A 7,500-nucleotide genomic window follows, 5' to 3' on the forward strand; every position below is an offset into this window, starting at 1 on the left:
ATAATCCGTGACGCATAAAATAATGTAATTATATAACACACGCAAGAATAAATACATACAAGGTATATAGAGCTGTTTTTTAAATCGAGATAGACCCATTTTTAAGTCAGACAACAAATATCCTGTTTTGATATAATTTTCTCCAACATAATTTATGGTATATTAAAAATCTCAAACTTATGGAAATTACAATTGAAGAAAATGGCCATTAGGATACCTCCCTTGAACAATATCGAGTATAATATAATTTTTCAGTAAGCAGAAGTGAAGGTTTTGTCTGACAGGAACTTCATAATTTGTTTTCTTTCTGCGTTCCACTTCCACAAGAGTAAATATTATTACTCAATACACTGCCTATCTTTCATGAAAGCACTGCGATGCTAGAGAGAGAGAGAGAGAGAGAGAGAGAGAGAGAGAGAGAGAGAGAGAGAGAGACAGAGAGACAGAGACAGAGACAGAGACAGAGACAGAGACAGAGAGAGTTTTTAAAAACAAAAGTTGTCAGAATCTGGATGTGAAGGGTTTTGTGTTAACTGAACTAAAGTGATTTGCAGTTGTTCGTAGACGGTGTTGTATTATTCGTGCTTTGCTGACAGGCAAAATAAAAACGGGGGAGCGGTTGTATCATTACTTTTACTTCATTTTCCTGGCAGATTTTAATTAGTGTATTTATACTAAATATACTTAAATTGGTTTCTAAATACTTCTTAAAATCAATATTATAAATGTAAAAAAAATTAGCCACCCATAATCATAGCTATTGCAGAATGAATAGTATCAAGTATAAATTCTGAGAAACCATTTTTCATGGTTAAAATTATTTGTGAAAAATTCTATGCTGAATTTATATAACGAATACGGATGAGTATATTTTAGATCAAAGAATGTATATGAGAAGAGAAGAGACGAGAGAGAGAGAGAGAGAGAGAGAGAGAGAGAGAGAGAGAGAGAGAGAGAGAATAGTCATGTTACATTGCAGTCTCTTTGATGTATGAAGTAATATTGTGAAGGGTTCTCGAACTCTCCTAACTGCCAAATAATACTTATTTGACAAAGCCTCTTGTTTTTTCAAAAAGCCTCAGTAGAGAGTAGTGGAAGACTGGACAGAGAATTTTTCAGGATCTATGTAGACAAGATAAAAATACCTTTAGGAGCCTAATAGATTGTCTAAAAGAATTATTATCTTTCTTATTTCATGCCAGGCGAATTCAAATCTAAATTATTCTATTTTCTTTATTCAAGGGAATGAAACGTTTCATCAACCATATAGGCGAGGTAAAAGTGACCAGTATAGATTATTCTATTTTTTTTTTTATTGAAGTTATATACAGAAGTTAGCTTAACCATCTTTGTGCAGGGGAAAATGAATAATGTTTAGCATTGTGCAACAACAGCTATAATGTATTTTGTTCAATCTACAAGCCTACATGGCTAAATGTATATAATCAGCAAAACATTAAGAGTAAATATGGCTGTGGTTAAGATGAATGTCTATATGAAGAATTGGTTATCATTAAGCCAATTTTGTTTATTAATGATGCAAGAGGACACATCCTGGTTATAAGGAAATATTAGTCTCTCTCTCTCTCTCTCTCTCTCTCTCTCTCTCTCTCTCTCTCTCTCTCTCTCTCTCTCTCTCTCAGAAATAATAGCTTTTGTTTTCAAAGCAAATCACCTAAACTCTTGACTTGTCGTATTCAGAGCCTTCTATGATCTGTCTCTGTCTCTGTCTCTGTCTCTGTCCTCTGTCTGTCTGTCTCTCTGTCTCTCTCTCTCTCTCTCTCTCTCTGTGTCCTTTTCTTTTGAACCCATTCTTTGAACAAAGCATTCTCAGAGTTTAAAGGTCACTTTTAAGTAATACCGTTTTACATTGAAAACATTGAATTTTGCAGTTCAACACACTGAAAGCAATAAATGCCACATTCAAGGTACACCAAGTAGAGTAATGCAGATTCACCCACTGGAAGCGACCCACTGGACCTGAACGATGAAATTATTTGTGCTTCTGGAAATATCTGAAGGAAGCCTTTGTTTATTTATATTCTGTTCCCGTTTGAAATCGCTTTTTGAAGAAATACGGATTGGAATGCAAGTGTTTGAATAAGGTAATATATATGCTAGACAGATTATCTGTTGTACCGATTCTCTCAGGTGAAAAGTAAACATAGGCGAATGATTAGGAATTGTTACTCTAGGTGATCGTTCTGAGGTTAGTGCCTTTTACTGTTTATATAATTAACCTCCATGAAGTATAATGCCAAACACCCATTCTATTTAACTCACACACCCCGACAAAGTATATCTCCTGTCTGAAATAGAAATGCTATGTAAATCTTAACCCCAACCACGACAAATCTCGTAGGAAAGGAAAAAAAAATTATAATAGCAACAATAATAAGTGAACTTTCACCAAAAATGCAGTATTTATTGTTACGGAATTTGCTACCGCAACATATCTCATTGACCAGAAACAATTGGAAAAAACCCCCTTACAAAGTACATCTCCGTGGAATGCCAAAACCAACATCTCCAAAAATAGTGCAAATCTCTGAGCAATCAACTCCAAAGGAAAAAAGTCAGCAAGCGGACTCATCACAGCATTATCAGCAAAAATCAACCTGTGAACACCTCCAGTGCTTCGAACCGCACTATAGATTTGTCTAGTCAAACTTGCAACCCCAGAAACCATTATTCTCCAAATATTCTATACTAACACCATATAACCACATCTCACAAACTTATCTCCAGGATATCATCAAAGATGCACAAAAAAATTGTCCTTAAAACATAACTCCCCCATGACATTACCACAATGATACAAAATCACATGCCACCTATTCGTGATAAACCACAGAAAACCACAATTCAACAATTATATGTCGCCAAAAATAACCACTGATGAATATAAAAATACAACACCTCTTTGGCTCGTAAAACCACAGATTACCACCAAAAATCATAACCACAAAAAATCCACCACCAAAGATTATAGCCATAAAAGAAAATCTCAGCTCTCCAAAAAAATCTTTAGTAATAATATAAAAAAAAAAACACCCACATATCACCAAATTAATAATAATACCACTCAGGCAATAAAAATATTCCCCTCCATTTCACTCATAACCACATGTGGAATAAAAACCAAGTACCCAAAAATTATCATTACACTCCAATCAGGGTAATCAAAAAAGAAACTCCGTCCCCGAAAAATGCACTCAAAGCATCTAGCTGATACACCTGAAAATATTACCACATATCTTCTCTCACGAAGGTTTCCAAAATAACTGCAAAAATAACTGAATCCAAAACAGCTAACTAAACATAGCACTTACCACCATAGGCTTAAACTCTGGAGCATCTCCAACAAAACAACATATCACAAGGCCAAAATATTATACCTCTAATTCTCCTCATAATCGGACTCTAAAAATTGTGCCAGTAAAATAACCTCGAAAAGCATCTCTAAGGAGCTCAATGTTACCGTCAAAAACTGTAAACTCTCTGTTTAGCATAACTGCTGAGAAGGGCAAAAACTTGGCAAAATATTGCCAAGGATTTCTAGAAAAAATCATCAGTGTGCCATAACTCATTACAACAAAAACACAAATCTGAAGTGTCTAAACAAAGACTTCCCCATATTCACTACGGCACAGGCCACCAGAAACTTAACCAAGTTTCCTATCTCTGGTAAAGTTGCCACAAATACAACAAGGGTATTGTGCAAGGGGCCAACAATTTCCGGAACATAAATGTCCAGAAAAAAATTTTGTGCCATTATATACACATTCAAAAATGAAAAAATTCTCCCCTAAATCTCTTTGCAGCATCAAACGGCTGAAATTATAAATGCATTCCCGAACAAAGACTCCAAGTCACGAACTGAGATATTAAAAAATCTACACAAACTGTTCAGAGAAAAATAAATTAAAATTCGCTCAGGATAAAAAAAACTTACGTCAGCGATGGCTAACGTCCAAAAGGGGAAAAGAAAAACCAATGGCACTGTTGACTGTTCCCGTGATACCTGTAACATCTATGACTCACGTAGGCTTCAAGCAATTGTCTACTGAACCCATTAAAAAAGGAAAACTCTAGGGCTATCACAGGAAAAAAAAAAAAAACTGGCGCAAAAGAAGACCGGTAGGTTTCCTCACTTCCCTCAATTAGGCTTTTACCAGTCTTTGAACTGGGCATTAACACAATATCCTCAGATAAAAACCCTTTACCTTTATTTGATTTGTGGTTAGTACCTCCCCTTCCAGAATCCAATTAAACATCACCCCCACCCTTAGTTCCCATTGAAATTACCAGAGATTATAATCTTTTTTGTAAATATTTTTATTGGTTATAAAAAAAAGAAACATGACTGAATTAGAAGCCAGATCTCTCTTTCATAAACATGTCGAAGAACATAGGGAATCGACTTTTATATATACAGATGGCTCCAAATCTGATGCTGGCGTTGGATATGGAGTATATAGTAGCTCTTTTAATTGTAGAGGTGAACTTCCTATAGCTTCATCCCATATTTAACTGTAGAACTATATGCGTATTAATCGCTATTGAGAAAATAGCATTAAAAGAGGAAGGGGCAATTTTACCATTTTAAGTGATTTACAACAAGTGTCCTTCAAGCTTTAGAAGTTTTTAATTCTAGTAACCCTTTGGTTGTAAAGATTTTAGAGTGGCTTTTCATTATTGGTCTGAAAGGTATACCAGTTAAATTTTGTTGAACTGTTATACCTTGAACTGTTATATATATATATATATATATATATATTTATATATCTATATATACTATATATATATATATATATATCTATATATATATATATATATATATAAATATATATACATATATATATATATATATATATATATATATATATATCATATATATATATTATATATAATATATAGATATATATATCTATAAAATATATATATAATAATATTGATGACTAATATGTCAGTTCCTCTCTTCTCTCTCCTCTCTCCACTCTCTCTCTCTCTCTCTCTCTCTCTCTCTCTCTCTCTCTCTCTCTCTCTCTCTCATAAAAAATTGTTTTCTCGAAAATTTATCCATTCATTTTCCCTAAACTGATCTTGTTCCAGTACTATACTCCTTGCTCCTGGGAAAATTAACTCAGGAAATGAACAGAATGCATGATGTAAGTGGGAAAAGTATAAACAAATCTAGAATATCTTACTGGAATTTTGGAACAAAAAGTCACGAAATGCTGACATGGAATTGCATTTATCTACTCAACTTTTCAATCATCCCCTGTGGACTGCAGATGACTTTTTCATATGAATTCTTGGTCATGTCACATTGATGACTCTTCAGTTACTGAAAATACAACTTAAAAGTAATTTGTTTGAATAAGATATCTGGATATTGGGGAAGCAAAATGAAAGTTATTTATTGAATGATGTAAAAACATAATCTTCCAATGTAGATCATAGTTTTAAAATTGCTAGAAAAAAGTATTTGCATATAAACAATAATAATATTGCAAAACTACAGCTATTTCCCAACAAGAAAGTTGATTTACAATGACGTATTATTTGGAACAAGGATAAAATGTAATTTCAGATACGTCTGAGTTATTTGCCTAAGAAATTGCTGCTCTCATGAAAGTAGTCGAGAACTCTCGACTGTCGTCGCATTTTGTGGGACCCCCCGTTTGGGAAAAATAAGTAGTGGAAAACGAATTCGAGTTCGGTTTATTATCCTTTTAATTCTGGGAGAATTTAGCGAGCGAAGCATAGATGTGTTTGGAGAAGGCATTTTAGATCAGGGGCTAGAGACGGTTCTTCTCATTCTTCCTGGGTAGAGAGATTTTCGTGGGATTCCTCTTTTGGGGGAACTGGAAGATCATCATATAAACTAGTAAAAAATGCGTCGAAGTTTCTTCAACGCAATCGAGATTTCTGTACAGCAGCTACAGCGTATAATCAATGCCACCGGAAATAGATCTATCTTTTGCTGGTCTTGGTATAATGCTGAATGAGCCGCGGCCTTTGAAAATGTGAAAATTTAACCAAGGGTCGGTGGTGGCCTAGTCTTTATGGTTGTCAGAGGCACGATCATGGCTAAGTTTAACCTTATATACAATAAAACCTACTAAGGGTAGAGGGCTGAAATTTGGTATGTTTGATGATTGAAGGGTGGATGATCAACATACCAATTTGCAGCCTTCTAGCCTCAGTAGATTATAAGACCTGAGGGCGGACGGAAAAAGTGCGGACGAACACGCAAATAGCAATCCCTATAAAAATTTTCTTTTACGGAAAACTGGAAATATATTTTGTATGTCACCGTATCAATCAGTGACAGACCAAAAAACTTCAGAATAACCTCAGAGCATCAAGATAGGATATTCGGGTAAGTATATCAACAGGGGTTGTTTCGAGGATTCCAGACAAAGTCGATAGTTTAACGCTTTTGTCCAAAGGGCTTAGGACTGGAATTACCAACCTAGTACCCCTTGACTTACTTAAGAAGCCATAGGTACACTAGAGTTACTTAAGACCATAGGTACTCTGGGTCCTGCCCTTCACGTGAAACTAATTATTTGATCTAGAAAAATGTGAAAATGGCCCTCTTCCTCCTATAAAGCCATTTTCTAGGAGCTTTATCTTGGCTACAACTGAAATGTGGAATAGTTTACCTGATGCAGCTCTGGAGTCTTCTGATCTCCAAATCATTCTTGCCCTCTGCAGACGTCTACTGAATTCATGTGTATCGGTTTTATTTTCCATTCACTCACATTTATTTATCACGTTTTCCTACAGCTTGCCTCTCTCTCTCTCTCTCTCTCTCTCTCTCTCTCTCTCTCTCTCTCTCTCTCTCTCTCTCTCTCTCTCTACACACACATACATATACGAAAAAAGTGACATTAAAATCGTAAGGGATATTATATTGTTCCTGGTAATACATCTCTCTCTCTCTCTCTCTCTCTCTCTCCTCTCTCTCTCTCTCTCTCTCTCTCTATACACACATACATATACGAAAAAAAGTGACATTAAAATCGTAAGGGATATTATATTGCACCTGGTAATATCTCTCTCTCTCTCTCTCTCTCTCTCTCTCTCTCTCTCATATACACACATACATATACGAAAAAAAGTGACATTAAAATCGTAAGGGATATTATATTGCACCAAGTAATATCTCTCTCTCTCTGCAGACTGATCTCCCTTTGGAGCCCTCTTGTGTCTGTAGTCTGCTGGCTGCCCATAAAGAGTTTTCAGCTGAAGATTTCGAGAAAGAAAGAAGGAAAAGCGCAATAACCAGCCGGGGTTTTCGAGAGAAGCAACATCCGTCTACAATTTTGTGTCCTGAAAGCGTGGTCTGCAGTCTCTGCAACTGGGTAATGTAGGCAATCCTAGAACAGGGTAATAAATGCGACTTTATCAATAATTCGACAGTCCAGGATGTAGCTCTGAAAGGGAAATTAAAGTAGATATTCATCATGTAGATATTCATCACAGACT

This window comes from Macrobrachium nipponense, chromosome 38 (genome assembly GCF_015104395.2).
Source record: "Macrobrachium nipponense isolate FS-2020 chromosome 38, ASM1510439v2, whole genome shotgun sequence".
NCBI classification, from domain to species: domain Eukaryota; kingdom Metazoa; phylum Arthropoda; class Malacostraca; order Decapoda; family Palaemonidae; genus Macrobrachium; species Macrobrachium nipponense.